This window comes from Pongo pygmaeus, chromosome 5 (assembly GCF_028885625.2).
Source record: "Pongo pygmaeus isolate AG05252 chromosome 5, NHGRI_mPonPyg2-v2.0_pri, whole genome shotgun sequence".
NCBI classification, from domain to species: Eukaryota; Metazoa; Chordata; class Mammalia; order Primates; family Hominidae; genus Pongo; species Pongo pygmaeus.
Genome location: NC_072378.2, coordinates 23452491 through 23475425, shown reverse-complemented (window position 1 = coordinate 23475425; position 22935 = coordinate 23452491). Strand labels below are relative to the sequence as shown.

Below are 22935 nucleotides of genomic sequence, written 5' to 3'. Positions count from 1 at the left end.
CCTATTTGGATGCCTTTTATTTATTTCTCTTGTCTTTTATTTATTTCTCTTGTCTGATTTCTCTGGCTAGCACTTCCAGTACTATGTTGAATAGGAGTAGTGAGAGTGAACATCCTTGTCTTGTTGCAATTTTCAAGGGGAATGCTTTCACTTTTTGCCCATGCAGTATGCTGAGGTATGTTCCTTTGAGACCTAGTTTCTTGAGGGTTTTTATCATGAAGTAATGTAGATTTTATCTAAAGATTTTTCTACATCTATTAAGATAATCATATAATTTTTGTTTTTAATTTTATCTGGTGAATCACATTTATTGATTTGCATATGTTGAACCAAGTTTGCATTCTCTGGAATAAAGGCAACTTAATTATGGTGGATTAATTTTTGATGTGCTCCTGAATTAAATTCACTAGTATTTTGTTGAGGATTTTTTTTTTTTGTCTATGTTCATTAGAGATATTGGCCTGAGGATTTTTTTATTCATTGTGTCTTTGCCATGTTTTGGTCTCCAGGTGACACTAGCTTCACAGAATGAGTTAGAGAGGAGTCCTTCTCCTTGATTTTTTGGAATATTTTCAGTAGGATGGGTACCAGCTCTTCTTTGTACATCTGGTAGAATTTGTCTGTAAATCCATCTGGTCTGGGTCTTTTTTGGTTGGTAGACTTATTATTACTGATTTGACTTTGGAACTCATATTGGTCTGTTCAAGGTTTTAATTTTTTCCTGATTTCATATGGTTTGGCTGTGTCCCCATTCAAATCTCACCTTGAATTGTAATAATCCCCACATATCAAGGTGGGGACAGGTGGAGATAATTGAATCATGGGGGTGGCTCCCTCATACTCTTCTCATGGTAGTGAATAAGTCTCATGAGATCTGATGGTTTTATAAACGAGAGTTTCTTTGTGCAAGCACTCTTGCCTGCTGCCATGTAAGACATCCCTTTGCTCTTCCTTCATCGTTCACCATAATTGTGAGGCCTCTTCAGCCATGTGGAACTGTGAGTCCAATAAATCTCTTGCCTTTATAAATTACCCAGTCTCAGGTATGTTTTTAGAGCAGCATTAGAACAGACTAACACATGGTTCAATCTTAGAAGACTGTGTGTTTCCAGGAATTTATTTATTTCCACTGGATTTTCTAGTTTGTGTGAATAGAGATGTTCATAATAGTGTCTGAGGATATTTTGTAGTTCTGTGGGATTAGTCGTAATGTTACCTTTGTCATTTCTGATTGTAATTATTTGGATCTTCTCTCTCATTTTTTCCTTGGTTAATCTAGCTAGCTGTCTATTGATCTTGTTTATCCTTTCCAAAAACAAACTTTTGCTTTCATTGCTCTTTGTGTTGATTTTTGAGTCTCAGTTTCCTTCAGTTCTGCTCTGATTTTACTTATTTTCTTCTTTTAAGGTAAGGGTTAGTTTGTTCCTCATTTCTAATTCTGCTAAATGTGGTGTTAGGCCATTAATTTGAGATCTCTCTACCTCTATGAGGTAGCCATTCAGCACTATAAACAATTCCTGTTAACACTGCTTTTGCTGAATGCCAGAAATTTTGGTATGTTATGTTTCCGTTTTTGTTTATTTCAAAGATTTTTCTTTTATTTCTGCCTTAATTTTGTTATTTACCTAAAGTCATTCAGGAGCAAGTTGTTTAATTTAGGATAGTTAAGTTTTCAAGTTGAATTGAACCCTTCTCTTTTTCTATAATATTATTATTTTTTTCTTTCCCTTTCTCCCTAAGGCGTGTGACTAGAGAATGGTGAGTAGGGTCTTTTGGCTTTGCTTCTATAGCTTCCATGCACTTCTGCTTTGTTTTGGAATGTGCAGTTTTATCTACAAGCCAGTTAACGGCACTTTTAGGAAGAGCCAGCTGTGGCCAGTGTGGCTGGGTATATATTTGATCTCTGTTTACTGGGAAAAGCTCTCTGTTGCTTCATGCAATGGGCTGATCTGTGGAGTGCACAGTAGTCTGAGCTCCCTGCTCAGCCGTGGGAGGTGGGGGCCAAGATGGGTGGGACAAGACTGGGCAGGTCTGCCTATAGGTCCCCTAATGGCAGGCACAAGCACCTTCTCTGAGAGAGAATTCAGTGGTTGGCCACCAAACACCGAGAGGTGTGCCTAGGTGTGGAGCTGGGAAACCTCCTTGGCTCCAAGTTCTCTATGTGGGAAGAGGGACAGCCTGAACTCCTAATCCAGGAGAGTGGGTGCTCCAAATACCTAGAGATCTGCCTGAGAGTGGAATGAAGAGATCCTCTTGCACAACAAGGGTAGGGCACGTCAGGTTACTGTTCCTGGTGAGTAGGTGTTCCAAATCCCTGGAAATCTGTCTGGACGTGGAGCAGAGAGAGCCCCCCTGCACCAAGACCTCTGCACAGGAAGGGTAGGGTGAGTCAGATTGCTGATTCAGGTGTGTGAGTGCTCTGAATGCCTCAAGATCTGCCTAGGCTTAGAGCAGAGAGGGCCCCACTGCATCACAGTCTATGCCCAGGAAAGGTGGGGATAGGACTGTTGGACTAGGTGAACGGGTGCTCCGAGTGTCTGGTGATCTGTCTGGATGTAAAGAAAAGAGGGCCCCTCTGTACCAGGAGATCTGCACAGGAAGGATAGGACAACTCAGGTTGCTAGTCCATGCAAGTGGGTGCTCTGAATGTCTGAAGATCTGCCTACATGTGGAGCAAAAGCCCCACTGCATTTTGATCTATGCACAGGAAGGGTAGGGCAGCTCAGGCTGCTGATTCAGGCCAAAGGGTGATCTGAAAACCTAGAAATCTGCCTGGGTATGGATCAGAGAGTCCTTACTATACCACAGTCTATGTCCATGAAAGTTCCATGAAGGTTGGGGCAGCTCAAGCTGCTGATCCAGGTAAGTAGGGGATCCAAATGCCTGGATTCCTGTCTAGGAGTGGAGTGGAGAGGGCCCCACTGCACCATGATCTCAGGAAAACAGCCGGGGCACCAAGCAATGGCACGTGACTACTGGATCCAGGTTGCCAAGGTGGCCCTGGCTGAAAGTCTTGTCGCTAAAGAGAAACTGCAGCTGTAGCAGCTCTCCTCCTGCCCCAGGCATGCAGTGGGGGACAACAAAATTCTAGCATCTTCTGCTGAGGTACTTTCCACAGTTCCGGCTATGGAGACTCTTACCCTACTCCAGAACAGATGCTGCAATTTCTGACCTGAGACTAAAATGCCTGCACAGCCATGCTGCCAGGTCACCAAAGAAAGACTGACTTTTTATGCTGTCAGATGAAAAATGATGTCCTGCTCTTGGTCCTGGGTCTGGGAAAATGTCTGCAGCTTTTCCCAGTATCTTTCCCTCACAGTATCTCCAAGCCTCTCCCCAAATTAGCTCCAGGGCTTGGAAGAAACAAAGTGCTCTCCCTCGGCCTGGAATAGATTCCCAGTGATAGGGTGAGTCACAGAGGGAGACTGTCTTCCCCTTTCACATACTGGAGCTTCACTCTCTTTTATCAGCTGCATACCATGACATGGACTGTATGCTGGTATTTTCCTCCCCAGAGTGTGGGGTGTCCTTCATGATTCTGGTGGATTCCCATATTCCTTCTTTAATTAAAGCTTGAGCCAGGCACAGTGGCTCACACCTGTAATCCCAGCACTTTGGGAGGCTGAGGCAGGGGGATCACCTGAGGTCAGGAGTTCAAGACCAGCCTGGCCAACATGGTGAAATGTCATCTCTCCTGAAAATAAAAAACTTAGCCAGACGTGGTGGCACATGCTTGTAATCCCAGCTGCTTGGGAGGCTGAGGCAGGAGAATCGCATGAACCTGGGAGGCGAAAGTTGCAGTAGGCTGAGATCACGCCGTTGCATTCCAACCTAGGTGACAGAGCAAGACTCCATCTTGAAAAAAAAAAAAAAAATTTAAGTTCACAGAGTTCATCTTTATGCACTATCGTGCTATTTCCAAGTGTCTGAGACACACTAAAATCCTCTTTTTTACCATCTTGGAAATAAAATAAAACTTTTTAAAAAGTGATTGTAATGTTTAATAAACTGTTTATTAAAAATATGTTCTGTATCTATTTAATGAGTCCTTTATAACCGCTCATTCTAGAAATTCAGAAATAGACCTGAACCATTCGGGCGACTTGTCCTCTGCTCTTTCTATTCCCAGTATACATGTTTTGCCTAGTCTTGGCTTTAGTAACTCTAGTGTTAGTATCACATCCTGTGCAAAAGTAGTCCACAAACTGATAGCTCTCAATGTTTGGATATTTCTTTTCTAATATTATAAATTAGTTTTTAATTTATAATAAATAAATTTAATATTTAATTTGTATTTAATAAAAAATATTGGTTGAAGTTTATACAGTATATTCTTTTGGGGAGTAAGTGCATTGTACATTTTCAAATTTACAAGGCATTTTTAAATGCCTGCAAAATACATGGTAATATATTTTAAGTGGTTTCATTAACACTTTCCATTTCTTTGAGAATTAGATCTTTAAATTAAATTTTATTGTTATATATTTATTACACTGAGTATTATGTCTCCTATCAGTCACCTGATAAAGTATAAAAATAAAAGTTTATTTCAAGGATCTACAATCAATCATTCAGCCTTATTAGATTGCTGGTTAAACAGGTTGTACTATTAAATGGAGATGTTGGTTTATTTGCTTTTTTTCACATTCGTTTTTATGTATTCATTTGTGTTTGTCCTATCTTTGACATCAAACATAAATCACTATGAGGGTCACCCTCTTGTGTGCAATAGCATAATTAGAGAAAATTTTTTTTATACAAATATAATTCAGCTTACAAAATCTAAATGGAAACAGGTACACTTAACCAAAAATGAATTTGGGACATTCAGGATGATTTATTGCCTTATGTTCTGTTTTGCTTCCTTTTGGAAGGCACCTGTACTGTAGGGTTAAAAATTTCCATATTTGCAGCTAGAGTCCCCAGGTTCAAATTCTATTCATGTGACCTTTATAAATTTCAGTGTTCTGTGTCCAGGTTTCCTTATTCATAAAATGGAGCTAAAATAATTTGGTAGGTGATAGAGTGGTATAGGTATTAAATGACATACTTCATGTAGAACTTTTTAGAGTGTCTGCTCATAGCTGATACTTAATAAATAATAGGAATCATTTTTATTTAAAGATATCAAGGTAAAATAATGAAATAAGAAGTTGCTAGTGGTGAATGGGAAGATGTACCATGCAGATCCCCTTTAGGGAAGGCTTGTGGACCTCACTGCTAAGAGTATGACAGCATTCAGCTGTCAGCACCTCATGGGATTGCTTCAGCTGCAGAGACACGCTACTCAAGGTCACAACCTTTGGGGAGGCCACATGCCTTGGTGTTCAAAGCATTAGGTATAATAGTGTGGCCATTTAGGCCTAAAATGGGAAAACTGCAATAGCCTAATGAAGCTACAGAGCGCCTGGTTGGGCTGAGGCTGCCAGGCCTGTATCTCAGTCCATCTTCTCTTTCTTCCTATGCCAGTTTCTCTCCCTCCCTGCTAGAGGTCTCAGGCATATGCAGAGCACGCTGCTTTAAAAACATCTTAAACACTAAACCCCACTTTAGGGCCTGCTTTCCAGAGAACTCAATATGCAATCTTGCTTTACAAAATAATTGTTTAAAATACTAGATTTTCTAACAGATATATGTTTAATTCAAAAAAGATAAAAAATGTAAGAAAATCTTTGTAACCAAAGTGTTATTTAAACTTGGCACGTATGTCTTCAGCGTCTTCAGTTAATTCCTTGGAGAGGCATCTAAGTTGAAAAAGCATTCATTAGTGGTTTTATCCTATGAAGTTGCATTTTTCACCAAAGACCTGATATCCAAAACTCTATAAAAATATCCATAAACAATATATGTATTATGCTATTACTTATATTTATTCAGTGGAGTAGGACATTTTCCAAAGCATTCATTAATTAAAAATGCAGAAACCATAAATAATTCTAAACGAGATGAGGTGCCAGGACAATAGGCTGTTTGAATTTTATGTGTTGGAGAGTGTGGGTAAGGAGGAATGTGTACATGTGTCTGATGGTTGTGGAGGATGGGGAAAAGAAAAACGAGTCAGTTGCTTAAGCTGCAAAACAAGTAAGTATGTACCTCCATTTTGTGCGGAGGGTTATGTTCTGGAACAATGAAAATTTGTCACATCCAGGAAAACTAAGTAATTGCCTTAACCTGCAAAAGATCCCTTCTTACTCCTCAATCTATTTAAAACACGAAGTTTCATTTCCACCCGCCACAGCCTACTCACAGGTGCAAATGGCAAGAAACACCACATTGCTCAAAGGTCCTTATTAAGATGCTAGAAAAAAGATGCTGAAATACAGTTGAGAATCCAAAATGTTATTTAATACCTGCTATGATTTATTTTCCTAAGGAGAGCTATGAACCCTAATTCATTTGTAGCAGAATTGGTTTTGTTCCTGAAAATAAAAGAAGTGTATTCTATATTATTTCAGAAGATGCAAAGACTCATCATATAGTGTAACAGTGGTTTCTGCCTTTCAATTTTTTCTTATTTCTCTTGGAAAAATATAACAGTTCAGATTATTTTTCACTATTAAGTAGACACAACCTTCACAAATAGATCTCAAGAGCAAGAGAGGGAATAAAATGCTTAATGGGTGGTAGGTTCCCATAAAAGTTGGATATCAAATATAATCGTATTGATATTTTCACACAACAAATATGATTTTAGTTTTATAGCAGTGATCCCAAATTTTAGTTAAGATTACATTTACCCAGAGGAATTGTGAAGTTTTTGGACATAGGCTCTTCATTATTTTCTAAAGCTCTTTGATCCTCCCTATTTTAAATAAAATGTTTCTATTTCAGAGTAGAAACATTATGAACAATTACTATTTTTTACAGATCTGACAACTTTACCCAGGAACGCACTTTCTCTAGTGTTTGTGGACTTGCCTAAATACACTTATTAATTTATTTTTTAAACATTTATTACCTGTACTGTGTGCCATACAGTATACAAAATTGTTTTTAATAATTGGTCCTTTCTTCAGTGAGTAAGCAAACTAGGAGAGGAAAATAATGCAACAAATATATAGACCAATGCAATAAAAATTATCATAGTAGTGCAGAAAAGGATATATATTAGACAGGAATCCCATTACCCTCTCCCTTGAATCCTAGGCTTGCATATTCCAACTGCTAATGTGACCTCCTTTTGATATCCAACAGACATCTCACACTTAACATACAGAAAACTGAGCACCTTATACTTCCCAAACCTCCTCTTTCTCTATTTGTTTTCAATTCAGTAAATATCAACTTCACCCAGGACAAGAAAAATGAAGTCATCTTGAAGTTCTCTCTTTTTCTCTTATGCCACACCCCATCTTCAGCACGTCCTGCGGGCTTTACCTTCTCCATTGCTGCAATTTTATTCCCAGTCTCCATCATCTTTCTCTTGAATGACTGCAGTAGTCTCCTAACTGGTCTCCCAATTCCACCAGAGATCCCCTTTATGCATTTTCAGTAAGGCAGTCAGAGTGAAACCATTGTTACTACAGCCTTGTCATGTCACTACTCAACTCAGAACCTTCTAGAAGCTTCCCATTTCCCTCTAAATAAAACCAAGCCATGATCTGTGAGGTTCTACAAAATTTAGTTGCCTCTTTCTTCGGTAAACTCAAATCCCCATAGCCTTCTTCCTGAGCATTCTAATCCAGACTCACTTGCTTCTCTCTGTTCCTCAAACACTACAGATGTGCTCCTAACTCCGGGGCCTCTGCTTGGAATTCTCTTCTCCCAAACATCTGCCTGGCTTTCTCCTTCAGATTTGTGTTTACCTGTCATCTTTTCAGATGCCCTGCCTTAGCTATCTTCTCTGTATTAGTTAGGTTAACCTAGCTTCTGTAACACCTAGACCTAAACATACATCCTGGCTCAAATACAGAAGATGTTTATTTCTCAGTCACACAATGGTCCATGGCAGAGGCTGCTGATGTGAAGAATCTTTGGTTGGTGGGGAGCTTTCCTCCATGTGGTGATTCAGTTTCTATTCTATCTTGAGGTCAACCATTCCCTAGGCCAGGGACCAGCAAAAACCCGCCTGCTGGCCAAATCTGGCACACACATGTTTTTCTGATATCGTATGGCCCCCAGCAATTTTCTTTTTTTTTACATTATTTAAGTGTTTGGGGGTGGGAGAAAAATATGCAAATGTGTAGTTTAAAAAACTGAAAATATTTTATATCTGGCCCTTTACAGAAAAAAAAATTTCCATTCCCTGGTCAAGAGTCAAGGCCTTAGATTACAGCCAGATTAAATATGATCATGTAAACGGCCTAACAGCTCATACCTTCTTCATTCTTCTACTAAAGCCTTTAAAGAAGAAACAAACAACAACAAAAAACCTAGTTTGTGAAACATACAAAAGGAGGTGGAGGGCTAGATTTGGCCTGAAGCTATAGTTTGCTATCTCCTGTTCAGGGCTGTTTACTTACTTTAGAAATAACGTCCTCTTTTCTTTTTTCTTTTTCTTTTCTTTTTTTCCCCTTCCTTTCTTCCTTCCCTCCCTCTCTCTCTCTCTCTCTCTTTCTTTCATTCTTTTTTTTCAGGTCTTTCTCTGTTGCCCAGGCTTGGAGTGCAGTGGTACCATCTCAGCTTGCTGCAACCTCCGTCTCCTGGGTTCAAGTGATTCTGTTTCCTCAGCCTCCCAAGTAGCTGGGACTACAGGCGTGTGCCACCACTCCCAGCTACTTTTTGTATTTTTTGGTAGAGATGGGGTTTTACCATGTTGGCCAGCTGGCCTCAAACTTGGCCTCAAGTGATCCTCCAGCCTCTCAAAGTGCTGAGATTACAGGCATGAGCCACTGCATCTGGCCAATAAAGTCATTTTCTAGCTTCAATCCCAACAGACACAGTGGAATTTTAATTTTTTTTGATGATTGGTAAATGTGAAAACTATCAGCTTAATATCCTCACCTTATGTTAAAAGAAAGGAGTTGTTCGTTAAGAGGAAAAGGAGAAAATGCATTTATTCCCTCTCCAGTGTCTTTCTGTTGCTCTGATTGGTATGGTATCCAGCAGTAGGCTGGTGGCCAGTGGGAACAAAAAATTACAGACTGGAAGGTCCTAGGGAGGCCTTGGTGATGATTTTTACTTGAGCTAAATTTTTACTTTGCTGGCCTGCAGGGGTAGCTACAGGGAAAATAATTTTTGTACAAGTCAGGGCAATGAACGCTGGTTAAAAAGGGGACTTTCCCCTGTACGTCCTGATAAAGCTTAAGGCATAAAGCTCCTGTCAGTTTAAATATATCTCTGTTTCCTGTGGTCTCTGTCTGCATGCCAGCAACATTCACTGTGAATTGTAACATTTCCTTACATGTATGACCGGGATGATAAAAATAACTACCTCGTGCTAATAGAATTTATTTACTTTGTGTGAATTTCAGGCATACTAGCACATTGTGAAGATATAAAATTGTAACAAGCTGAACCAGTGACTACTATTGTTTGGAAACAGTAAATATAATTTTCCTAGTGTTGGGGAAATAAATATTTGGGTGGAAAAAAAGGACATGGAAACCACATTTGCTAAAATAAAAAAAGTAATGGGTGAAAGTTCCCTTTGTTCTCATGTGAATTGAGTTGATGTCAGCTGATATTTAACTTAACAATGAGGATGCTGGTAAAGAATTGGCCACCACATAGCATTTAGGTTAGTTCACACCAGTCCTTGTCTCCAATTCACTGTATTTTGCAAGATGTAGACTGTTGAAATATCTGGATTTATCATGCTGTTAAACCAGTGCAGGCAACATGTTTTCAGTTCAATTAAACATGTATTTGCTGAGGGCCTGCTATGTGCCAGCCACGTTGCTGGCGGATGTGGATATCATAATTATTATGGGACTACCCCTGCAACTAAGAACCTATAATCCACTGGAGAGGGTAGCAGCCAAAAAGACCATCGTGATGCAATGTGGTCATCACTGCAAATAAAGCTGTCATCACAGAAGAAGTTACCTAGGCTGGAAACCAGCAGGTCTGAGTCCAAGCTCCCAGTTTGCTCTGGTGACACTAGACAAGGTTTTATGGGCCGTCGCTGCTGTGTCTTCGTCTTTAATACTGGGGAATAATACCTGCCTCACAGACATGAGAAGATAGATAAATACAAGATAGATAGATGAATAAATAGACTGGGGGGGATAGGTCACCTGTTGATAACATTTGGCATACAGAGTGCTCAATAAAGAAGTTTCTTCTTTCCTTTACCTAATTTTAAAGCTGGATTAACCTAACACACCTGAACATATCAAAGAGATGATCAAAAGTAGTAATATTTTTATAGACAATGTAGTTTTTTCTTTTAACACCACTCCATACGATTTAAAGATACTTCATAAATTTCAAAACAATGTCATTTTTGGCATGACATACATTTACCAGCTTGGCTTTCCTCACAGATAGCATTTTAATAACCAGGAAGACTCCCCTGTTTGTGAATTAAAGGCAGCTTGCCATATTAGATTCCTATATTATCGGTCATAGTCTCATTAGATGTAATAAAAAACACATTTGCTTTTAGTGTTTCATAGGTAATGTATTTCCTTTGTTCATTTATTAATCATAATTGGGGTGTTTCTTTTTTTCTGTCTATGCCTTTGACTATCATTTTTGAAATTCTTAGGATGATAAGTATTTGCACAGATTTGACATCTGCAAAATATTTTGCAAACAGTCATTGGCTATTCATAGTACAGCAATTAGCATATGTGAGAAAATATATGGTTTATACATTCACTTGTTAAAATTATCACTAATGTGTACCTTTTCTTTATTTGTAATGTCAAAGGGACCTTGTAATGTATATCTTATTATAAATGTTTTAACTTATATTACAAGTGTCTTATTATACAATATTAGAGTAATGAAAATGAATTCATGACAGAATCCCACATGACCTGAATTACCAGAAACCTTCCAGTAGCACGTATAAATGTTTACTCCCAGCTGTGTGCTGCATCAAGCAGAATTAGATGTGAGAATATATCTCAAAGTTATCAATGAATTTAAAAGGGAAATATGACCACTTTAAAGTTCAGAAATAAAAAAAAATATATAGGCCCGGCGTGGTGGCTCACGCCTGTAATCCTAGCACTTTGGGAAGCTATGGTGGGTGGATCACCTGAGGTCAGGAATTCAAGACCAGCCTGACCATCATGGTGAAACCCCATCTCTACTAAAAATACAAAATTGGCTGGGTGTGGTGGCGCATGCCTGTAATCCCAGCAACTCGGGAGGCTGAGGTAGGAGAATTGCTTGAACCCAGGAAGCAGAGGTTTCAGTGAGCCGAGATCACACCACTGCACTTCAGCCTGGGAGACAAGAGTGAAACTCCGTCTCAGAAACAAAACAAAAAGAATAACTTTATTATATCATCTATGGGTGTGCCTACAACACCTATTAAGATAATTTTCTTTCCTCTATTATTGTTTTGTTTTCATGGGTGCAGGCTCTAGTAAGTCTTCAATCGTTTTCCAGTATATTGGAAATCTGGCCATTCAGGGAGATTTATTTTTCTCATATGTGATTACTTTCTTGGATAGAGTGAGACTGATAAAAGTGTCTTGGCTGAGCACAGTGGCTCACGCCTGTAATCCCAGCACTTCTTTGGGAGGCCGAGGTGGGTGGATCATGAGGTCAGCAGATTGAGACTATCCTGGCTAACACAGTGAAACCCCATCTCTACTAAAAATACAAAAAAAAAAATCACCAGGCGTGGTGGCACATGCCTGTAGTCCCAGCTACTCAGGAGGCTGAGGCAGGAGAATCGCTTGAATCCGACAGGTGGAGGTTGCAGTGAGCCAAGATTGAACCACTGCACTCCAGCCTGGCTGACAGCGAGACTGTCTCACCAAAAAAAAAAAAAAAAAAAAAAAAAAAAAGTGTCTCAGGACTTGAGTTTTAAAAGCTGAAAAGACACAAAGTCATGTGCCCATCCTTAAGAGAGGGTTGTTGAATTCTTGCCTAGACAAGAAAAAGCGGTTTAGAGTAGCTAAGGGTATCAGTAGCATGGCATTGTGTGAGGTAGCCCCAAAAATTCATGCATAGAAATTTGTGTTTAATCTTAAGGATGACCAGACACCATAGGGGCTTCTTGAATAAAGGTGGAAAGGGCAGAGACCCAGGCTGAAGTACAGTGGCTCGATCTCAGCTCACTGCAACCTCCACTTCCTGGGTTCAAGTGATTCTCCTGCCTCAGCCTCCCGAGTAACTGAGATTACAGGCGCCCGCCACCAAGCCTGGCTAAGTTTTATTTTTGTATTTTTAGTAGACATAGAGCTTCACCATGTTGGTCAGGCTGGTCTCAAACTCCTGACCTCAAGTGATCCTCGCACCTTGGCCTCCAAAAGTGCTGGGATTACATGCAGGAGCCACCGTGCCTGGCCATCTTCACTGTCTTCTATGCCTATGACAGATAGGGAAAGAAGAATTAAAAGGATAGGATTCAGAGAAAAATATGAAGATTGTTTTTGCATGAAAAGTTACAGAGAGTCGCAAGACTAAACATTACAAACGTGTCGAGAAGAGGAAATGGTATTCCCAACAGCGGAAAAAATTGGAGAAAGTAAAGGGACCAGGATGATGGTTTTTCATGGAAATGTTATCAGTGTTGTCAGGTGTCATATTAAGCATATTCCAGAGATCATTTGTGCATGGAAATTGAGTTCCACAATTTTTACAAATGAAGCATTCATATTAGTTGTGATGAGTGCTACGGAAAAAGCTAAGTGCAAGATGCTGTCTTAACACACATGAAGCCATCTTAGCAGGCTGGAGCTATCAAAAAAGGGTTTCCATGAAGAAGCAAAGTCAGAGCTGAGCGATAAAGAAAACTAGGAGTTAGCCGGGGGAGTGGGGGTGGGGACAGCAGTGGGAGGAGTCAGGCAAGAGGCGTGGGTGTTTCCAACAGAGGGAACTGGATCCTGTCCATTCCACTTAGGTCTGCCCTGAATCTTTTTGTAAGGGAGCAGCAAAGGTAGAAAAAAAAAAAAAAAAAAAAAATGGAAAGGGAAGGTGGAAGGGGAAAAGAGAGGAAAGTCAGATAAAAGTAATCAGCAAATGTTTAGCAGACTATTAGTTCTTTTCCACAGAATAAATGGCATATTGAATATTTTAAAACTCAGTTATCACTTTCAAGACACCATTACTTTGAATTATTTTTAAAATATCAAAATGATTCAGCCTTTCTCAGCCATCAATCTAACATATTTTGATGGCCTATGATTAGTTTCGAGTGCCTGACACTGAATATGGTAATCAAGAGATATAGATAACAAAATTATTTTCATGCCTTCAAGGAGCCTATAGTCTAGTTTGACAAGGAATCACTATTTTAACTGGTAATTTTTAAAATATATTTTCCCGGCCAAGTGTGGTGGCTCACGCCTGTAATCCCAGCACTTTGGGAGGCCGAGGAGGGCAGATCACGAGGTCAGGAGATCAAGCCCATCCTGGCTAACATGGTGAAACCCCGTCTCTACTAAAAATACAAAAAATTAGCCAGGCGTGGTGGCGGGCACCTGTAGTTCCAGCTACTCGGGAGGCTGAGGCAGGAGAATGGCGTGAACCCAGGAGGCGGAGCTTGCGGTGAGCTGAGATCACGCCACTGCACTCCAGCCTGGGTGACAGAGCAAGACTCTGTCTCAAAAAAAAAAAAAAAAAAGTATTTTTTCTTTAAAAAAAATTGTTACTAATATAATTCTCATTTCCAGTTTCCTATCTCAGTAACAACTCCTTAAGAAATGATGCAACGGAATTAAGCAGTAATGAGCTAGTGATTCCTGTGCACACTTTAAAAGCACTAATGTGTGTTTCAGAATTCTGTCAGCCATAGCAGATAGCAGCCAGAGCAGTCCAAAAACACGTGAGTTGGAAAATGTGGTTGTTAGATCACAGGACTTAAAGTGGTTTTAGACAATTTACAGTGATTCCCTTAGAATTTCTGTGGAAATCAGTGTATCTCTATTCCAGTTCTTTCAGTTCTGCAAAAGCATCAGAAACCCCTGTGTGGAAGGTGTGTGGGTGGAGGTTCTGCAAGCACCTTTCATCCTGAGGGGAGGGCTGACTTTCCTACCATAGGCTGGGCTATGCACATGATCTGCTTCAGAGACACGGTTTTTGAATTGCAAGACTGACAGAAGACCAGACTTGTTTTTAAAACTGGGAAGTAAATTACAGATGATCTGATACAAACTCCTAATTTTATAAGAAAATAAATGATGACCAAGATGCTTAAATTATTTACTTAATAACACTTAGTTAATGACATAGTTTAGATTATAACCTATATCTTCAGTTCCTGAAACAACGTTCTTTCTTACTATGCCATGCTACTGTAAGTTATTTAGTGCAGACTTACTTAAAAAAAAAAAAAAAAACCCAATAGATTTCAGAATGTATTTCTTTGGCAATCAGAGACAGGTTTGAGAAAAATAGTAATTGTGAATAAAATTTGATTCAAGTATTTTTAAACAGGTGCTTCCATCTGAAACAAGGCAAAAAAAGAACCTTTCTCTAGTCAACTGAACATGGGTATTATGTGAACAGAAATGCAAATTGGAGCATCATTCAGTCCTCTCTCCCCATTCTCTGAAAAATCTTTTGTTTCTAAGTAGAAATTAGCTAGAGAAAAGATCCCCTTTACAGGAGAGGCAGGGCACCCACGTTATCAGCTGTGCTGTGCCGTCTTCCTCTCTCCTCTTTTAGTACCTGGAAGGCACAATTGTATTTTCCTACTGGCATTACATTCTTCATTATGTAGTTTTCCCTTTATTCTGAATAACTCAAGAATAGTCCCAGAAAAAAGGGCAGAGGAGGAAAAAAATGAAAGAGAGAGACAGCAAGAGAAAAAAAAGTCAGAAATTCATTACCTTTTGCAAAGTATTCATTATTGTGAAAAGCCACGAGGGACACAGGAGAACGTAGAAAATTACTATTAAGCACAGACAAATGTAAATATTCCCGACTATATTGGGGATGAGACATAGAATAAAAAAGCTTGCTGGTGGTAAAGCAAGCAGACGGGAAAAGAGTAATGGAAATGAAACACGTTGAGGCATCTTAGTAAGTGAGAACCACGAGGAGAAGGGAAAATAATGATTTTGTCATTTCCAGCTGAATGTATTGGATGAACCAATATCAAATACAAAGTGCTTGTGGCTATTTTTAGCAACTCCCTCTGATTTCCTGCTATAATTCAGGAATGGTCTTTAGTGTCACAACCGTTCTTTTTCTTCCCCCTTTCCCCTCAACCTTCTGCAATGGTTTTATCACAACTCAAGTCCCGGAAGATCTTGTTTTCCAAATGGACTTTTCAGTGGCCACTCTGATCAGTACAAAGGACTGCAATAGCAGCTCATCAAGTTATAGACAGAGATATTATGGTGACTTTCATATCCAACTTTAATCTCAGGTTCAAACATAAAGCCTATAGCTACAATCTCAAGAACAGATCAATGTCAAAGGTAGCAAAGGAGGTCAAACTGAATGCAGAGAGAGCTTGAGGCGACTGAAAATCATATCAAGGTAGCAGGTCATCGTCATTCCACTTCATGAATACTTTACAAAGCAGGGACCGGTGGTCCCCAAACCATTTAAGGCTTTTATTGCTTTGCCAGGCAGCCTGCTTAGAATCCTGACTGTCAAACATTAGCACCTAGAGGGCTCTCCAAGGTTGGTGGAATTTTCAGTTCATTTGTCGTTCTGTCTACATAAGAGCAGTTGAGTTTATAATAGACACTTTGGTGCACTGGTATATTCATCCCTGATATCATGCTCATCTCTGCAACTGTGATGAAATAAGCAACGCTTTCAGGTTGCACACAGCAGAAAAACACAGCTGTGTATATATGGTGAGTATGCCATACATTTCAGTAAATTCAGCACATTCAAGTAAGTTTACTGAATAAAGGTGCAAAAAATGGAAAGAGAATAAAGGAAGAATTAATGAAACAAAGGCAGGCAGGAATGAAAAAGGGTAGAAGAAATATAAATGGGAGAACAAAGGGAGGAAGTAAACTAGAGAAGACCTAAATAAGAGGAAGGAAGCAGTGGGTCTTTTAGATTCAACTATAATTTTATTGACTTGTAGAATTTAACTTTTAACAATAAAGTTATTTTTATAGTTGGTCATCAAAATGTCATTATTGAGAAAGATGTGGCTAGGAAATTAATGGTGATAGTTCATTTTGGATTTTTAGGACAAACAGTTGGAGCTTTGTGAAGAAGACCCATATGTTATTTTCTTTGGTTTAAAATTTGATATGGGGCAATTAAGAACAAGCAAGTGGTAATGGTCAACTGAGGACACAGACAGGGACTCCTGTGCAAAAATTTAGAACTGTAGAAATAAATAGATGTATAGCTGTAATAGCAGAAATTCTTTGGCATATTATTGTGAATTTAGATGCTGTATTCCGTAACAGTGAATTAGTTATTATGGGTTGTTTATAAAAGTTTTACCTTCTATACTCCAGATGTCTGACCACTATGGGCCTAAATTTATTTTTGAGTTAATTCTCACATTCTACCAAAAAGGAAATACAGGATACACACAAATAAGTGCCTTGAATGTGACATTCTGTCTGCCTCTCCCTTTCTCTCTCTCCCTCTCTTTGTCTGTCTCTCTCTCTCTCTCTCGCATGCACACACACAGAAATGGAAAAATTCACTACTTAATAAAGCCGTGCCATGAATCACCTCTCTCTATCTCTACCTCTCCTTGAGATTCAACATCCCATTATCTAATTTTCAACAGCCTGGGAAATGCTTCCCTAATAATTTTAATGAAATAGCAGAATACAGACCACTGTGGTTTTTAGGGTTCTGTGGAAATTATGCATAGGAAAATGCTGGAAGCAGATATAGAAAGCATAATGTTTATGCACGTGTGTGCGTGCGCGCGCACACACACACACACACACACTAGCTCCTTAGCTCTCTAGTACACAATGGATTAGACATGATTTTAATTTTTTTTCTTAGTGCTTCTATGCATTCTTCAAATTTTCTACAATGAACATACTACCTTTATATTATATCATTATTTAATGAGAATATATTGCTGCTGTTGTTATTCCTATCCAAGTGACAAGGAGAGTAAAATCTGTATTTCATAGCACAGTGACTACTTCTTAGGATTCTTTGAAACCTTAGACATCAGTGTAGATTCTTAATTTTTATTTTACTGTATTTCTACCCAGTCCCAGATTTTACTTTATGGATAACTCAGCAGTGCCTCCAAGACTGATCAGTATTTTCCAGCAGCCTTTAGGACCATCAGGCTTCAGTACTATTTAACTTACAAAATGGGTATAGATTCAAGCAAACATACTATCCACTTGCAAACACCATTCTAATATATTTAAAAAATAAACACACCCCATTTTATATATGCATACATGTTGATCAAATTAAAAATTCACAGTCACTATAATTTAATTGCATAAATAGCTTTTTAAAAATTAAAAATGAATTTTACACCCTTATTGATCCAAAAATGGGAAATGGAAAAACTTTGGTTCAGTTGTTTAGCTGAATTTTAAAAGGATAAAAGTATGCCAGATATGTAACACATATGAATAGTACTTCACTGGGGAAGTGATTATCTTATTTTAGAGCATTTATAAATTCAATGAAGTTAAGAAGAAAGAGAAGATTCTTGAGCACCTAAGATTTCAAATGATTTTTTTTCACATTGCTAGACTATTTAGTAATGAATGTGGGATTAACTAACATGCCTGTTAATCGGAAAAACCAAGTAAGGTACATCTATTTCTTTCTTTCTTTTTTTTTTTTTTTTTTTTTTTTGAGACAGAGCCTTGCTCTGTTGCTGGAGTGCAGTGGTGCGATCTCGGCTCACTGCAACCTCCGCCTCCTGGGTTCAGGAGATTCTCCTGCCTCAGCCTCCCGAGTAGCTGGAACTACAGGCACCCTCCACCATGCCTGGCTAGTTTTTGAATTTTTAGTAGAGGCGGGGTTTCACCATGTTGGCCAGGCTGGTCTCGAACTCCTGACCTCAAATGATCCACCCATCTCAGCCTCCCAAAGTGCTGAGGTTACAGGCAAGAACCACCACGCCCAGCCTCTTTTCTGTTTTTCTAAGTTAAGGGAGAATGTGGCAAATAGTCTTTTGTCACGATGAAAGATTCATCCTTCCTTTGTTCCCACACATTCAGCAATGTCCTTTTGTTAAATTATTAAATTTTCACCTGTAAGGACACTCTCAAATTTCAGCTGTGTTTAATATAGATAATATTTGAGGAGTAAGGAGGGGTCGCATATAGTGTAATTTTCCTTTAGGATATCCCTGGCTAAAAGCCATGTGTTTGAGAATTGAGTTATAGGATTAGAATACAACCTCTGCATATCTTAGACACTGTACTGCTCCTGAAGAAAATGTCTGCTCCATGGTGAGCCGTACCTTCCTATATTTAAAAGCAAAGATTGAGAAAGAGATTATTGTAAAATCATAACTGGAAATGAGACGTACAACCAAGGAGGTACACACACCAATCTCCGGCAGCCATATTACAGTCCCTAACAGCCCTCGCACACTTACGGTGGAGAACAAACCTTGAAAGTTTGTTCTCTACCATAAGGGGAAGATTTGGGTTGGTAAATTCCTCCCTGAGCATTCTAGCCCCAGGTTTCATAATTCTTTATTCAGAAACCAAGGGGATGACCCATTTCAGTAGTGGTGGCAGAGCAACGTTCCCTGGAGTAGGCTTTGCATTGTTTTATTTGCGCTGATAGCAATTTTCTGTCCAAATCTGCCTTAGGAAGTTTTCCTCCAGAATAGATGCAAAAGTTATTTCATGCAAATGGGAGTTCCACAGGTCCTCAGACTCTCCTAGTGTGAACCCCAATATAATAAAAGGGCGGACAAGGAGTTACACTTTATTCTGCCAGCAAAACACTGCTAAATAACACACTTGATCACTCTTTGTGCATGAATGTGTGTGTGTGTGCGCACAACTATCCCCACTTACTCCGGGAGTGACTCCCAATAAAAATATAAACTTTGCTGCCTTTGTTTTTACACATTCCTTCTAATAAATCTTAAGCCCAACACAAAGAAAGAAGCATAGAAATAACTCTTATTCAGTATACTGAAAGAATAATAGAGGAATGTGGGTCTCCGAAGTATGTTTGTAATTTTAAGAAAAATAAATAAAAAATAGAAATAAATAACTTCATTATATGGAAAGAGTAGGGTTTGGAAGAGTGTGTATTTCTAAATGTACTCATAATTATCTGTCCTCCACAAATCATCATCTAAGCACGTTTGTCTTTTAAGTCGACAGTAAATCTTTTGCCAAGGCAGATAGTGTCAGGAAGAAACTGGTACCTTTACAAAGTTTTGCAGTTTTCTTTTTCTTCAAAATTTTAAAGTCATGATTTAGTACTGTGAAACCAGGAGGCTGCTGTCCTAGCAGGTTCCAAGATTGATTTCTTCAAGTTCATCCTCGCCAGCCCCATTTGACATGTACAAACACAATCAATATAGTTATACCACAGGTAATCACTCATTAGAAGGACTCCATCCATTCCAAGCACTGCGTGTACCAATTTATCATTTCATTTTCATACATGTCAGAATGGTATGTTTACCTTTCAGTGGCATCATCTGAAAAGACAAGGTTAATACCAACTTAATTTCGTTTTAATGGTCATTTAAATTGAATACCTTGATGAACATGACGACTTGGATAGTCTGCTGAGGAAATTCAATCAGAAATTGTCTCAATAATAGAACTGTGGTTTTGATGGATGGTTGTTCATACTGTTGGATTTGGTCTCCACTCTGTTACGTAGCAGAGCAGAGGAGGAACATCACGGTGCCTGGGACATGTTGATGAAGCTGATATTCATCACAGAACTGCACTCTTTTTTGGCCAAAGCCTGTTGCAAGAAATATCAGTTTTATTGCCCAAGGCTTTGAATGTTCTGTTTTTGTATATAATTGTCATGAAATAGAGTACACAAATTAATATTTCTATTGCTTTTTTGCTTGTTTCTCTGTGAAATTCGTTTCATAGTCAAGAGTCAGCCTTAGTATCGTTGTTTAATAAGACCTCCACCAGCTATGCCAGGGACAGCTGGTCTCTCCTGTGTGACGCCTCAGCACTTTCTCCGAATTCCCCCCATAACACTTATCACATCCTTTTAGAATTATCTGTTCAACTGTTTATTTCTCTGACTACATTCTGGTCTGCCTATTCCTTAGCAGCTGAGCTGAGTTGTATCTCTTTTAGGTACATACAAAGCTTAGGAGGCATCTAAAAAGCACTCTGTTGACATTAATATTCATTCATAATTGTGTTTAATAAACTTTTGTTCTGTGGTAAAAATTCTTTTTTTACTCACCTATTATTTTTCTTGGGTCCATATTTCAACTGTGGACTGTAGCATTTATTTTTGAGATGTGAGTCATGGGTCATTTCTGAAATGCTTATAGTTTAAAACTATACTTTAAATCATGCTTTCAGAATAAATGAGTTCATTTAGAGCTAACAGCCACCTGTGAAGATAGGAACTGTAATCTTCATTTGGAAAAAGGCAGAGAATAGTGACGGGGTCGAATAGGCTATGGTTTACTTATTGTGTTTTTTATTCACTCCCACAATCCCATGTGAGTGGAAATTTCTTTTTTCATTTATTGGTAACTCCTCAACAATCAGATAATCCCTAGGCATAGTAGATGCTCAATAAATATTTGATGAATAAATGATTATGTAAATGAATGAACAAATGTCACTAAACATATATTAAATCTCAGCCAAGCCTCCAATTCTTTCTTGATTAAATGTCCTGCCTTTTCTCCCTATAGCTGTTCTAAACCTTAACCATTGTGATCAAGCCTTTCCCTTCCCTCACGGCCCTCCAGATGAACATCAGAAACCACCCAAAAACCACCTTCGCAGAGAAGAAAGAGTCCTTGAGGAACGACTTCCCTCACTTTCTTTTCCTAAGTATCAAGAGAGCACCAAAATTTCATTTTGGTCTTCTCCCTCACCCCTTCAGGGCTTAACCTTCCACCTATACTGGATTCTGTTTGACTCCAGCTTCTCCCGGATGGTTTCTCATCAGGTATCTCATCTCTCCTGCATATGAATCCATTCCCTCTTTTATTGTCTTCTTTCTCAAACCCTGGACATGATACAGCCACTCTTACTCTGTAAATTATATTTCTCCTCTTGGTATCAGCCTCCCTCTCTTCCTTCATAGACAAGAGTCTCCTAGGAGTCTCCTTGCTATGTCCACACATTTAAATCTCATCTACTTCTCCCATCATTTTATCTGATTTCTATCCTCACCAATGCTGCTAAATGGATGATCTGTGATCTTTTAATTGCTAAAATCAATGAATGTGTTTCAGTTCTTATCGTATGTAGTCTTTGTGAAGTTTTGCTTTCTCTTGACTTTTATGTGGATTTTATAACTCCTTTGCTTTCATGACATGCCTCTCTGTTTCTACCTCTGTCTTAATGACCAGTATTCTTTCCTTTTTACCTGTTCCTTAAAGTAACAATGCTTCCTAGTGTGTTCCCTTGGTTCTCTGTTGCTCTTTTTTATATGATCCCTTGGAAAATTGTCCCTATTCCAGCGATTTGGTTGCCACATAAATGCTGATGTCTCCTAAATCTAACTCTAATGTCTTGCTTGAGTTTTAAATTATAAATCTAAGTTTTCACCAAACCCAATATTCTGAAAATTGAATTTCTTATTTTCCCTGGAATCTGTTTATGTTTGAAATTTCATGTCCTTTTAAAATGAGAACTACTATCAATGCAGTAACCTAAACCAGATAATTTAGCCTTAACAATTTTTTCTTCATATGCCACATCTAATTGGTTTTTAATTCTTCTCAAATTGTATGACTGAATAGTTCTTACTGTTCTTTCTACTCATGATACTTTGACTTGAGCTTTTATCATCTCTTGTCTAGAAAACTGTAAAGGTAACTGAGGGCTGTCATTGAATCTGGTCTTTTCTGTCCTTCTATCTATCCACCCTCCATATTGCCGCTATAATTTTATTCCTGACAAAAATCTTAATATCATGCACTGCTGTTTTATTCTTTCAGTGCCTTTTAGTCATCACAGAATAAATGCTAAATTCATTAGCTTGCCATACAAAAAGATCTGGCATGTCCCTGACAGCTTCATCAATTAGGAATCTATGTTATTCCCTGTCCCACCCTCATTTCCTGCCAACCCTGCTCTATTCGTTCCAATCATACAAAATCATTCAAAGACCTCGAATTGTGTTATAGCTTCATCCCTTTAAAAGTATTTAGTTGGTCTAGAATAATCTTTTTATTTACCAATCCTGCTTTCATCTGATAAGCTATTCTTTACTTTTTAAGATACAATTGTCAACAACTCTGTTATCCCTCCCTGATCCCATCCAAAGCGTAATTGATGACTTAATCCTTTGAATATCTACCATGATTTGTTCATCAACATAAATTTCTTGAACCACTGACTATAACTTTTCATCTTTATATTTCCAGGGTCTTAAAAGAACATATAGTAACTGATCAGTAAATATTATTGGAATTAATTTAAAATTATCTATATTATAATACCAATTATTTCTTATCATTTACTTTTATGTACACCTACTCATTACTAATGAGCAATTCTTAATTAGTAATTAGTAGATTAGTTTGACCTCATGACCTGCTCTACTTCGTCATTGGCTTTCAAATGTCTGTCACATCAGGTTGGTAAATATTAGGTGTTGATAAAAATATTTTTAAGAAACTTAGGGAACTAGTAAATTGTTTCCTAAAATTGTGTTGAATACTTGAGAGGATTGTTATATATGCCAGGGGCTGCTATGACTTAAAACTATTGCTTCATTTTTTTGTTTTTTAGGTTTTTATGTTTTTGCTTTTTTATT

General features: G+C 38.4%; 1 long non-coding RNA gene across 3 annotated transcripts in view; it reads right to left on the bottom strand.

Annotated features, from left to right (window-relative positions):
* Positions 1-22935, bottom strand: part of LOC134739689 (uncharacterized) — a 296309-nt gene that overhangs the window by 96923 nt on the left and 176451 nt on the right. For all 3 annotated transcript variants that reach the window (XR_010126583.1, XR_010126582.1, XR_010126584.1), the window contains one exon: positions 19715-19929. This is a non-coding gene — a long non-coding RNA (uncharacterized LOC134739689). The remainder of the gene's footprint in view (positions 1-19714; positions 19930-22935) is intronic.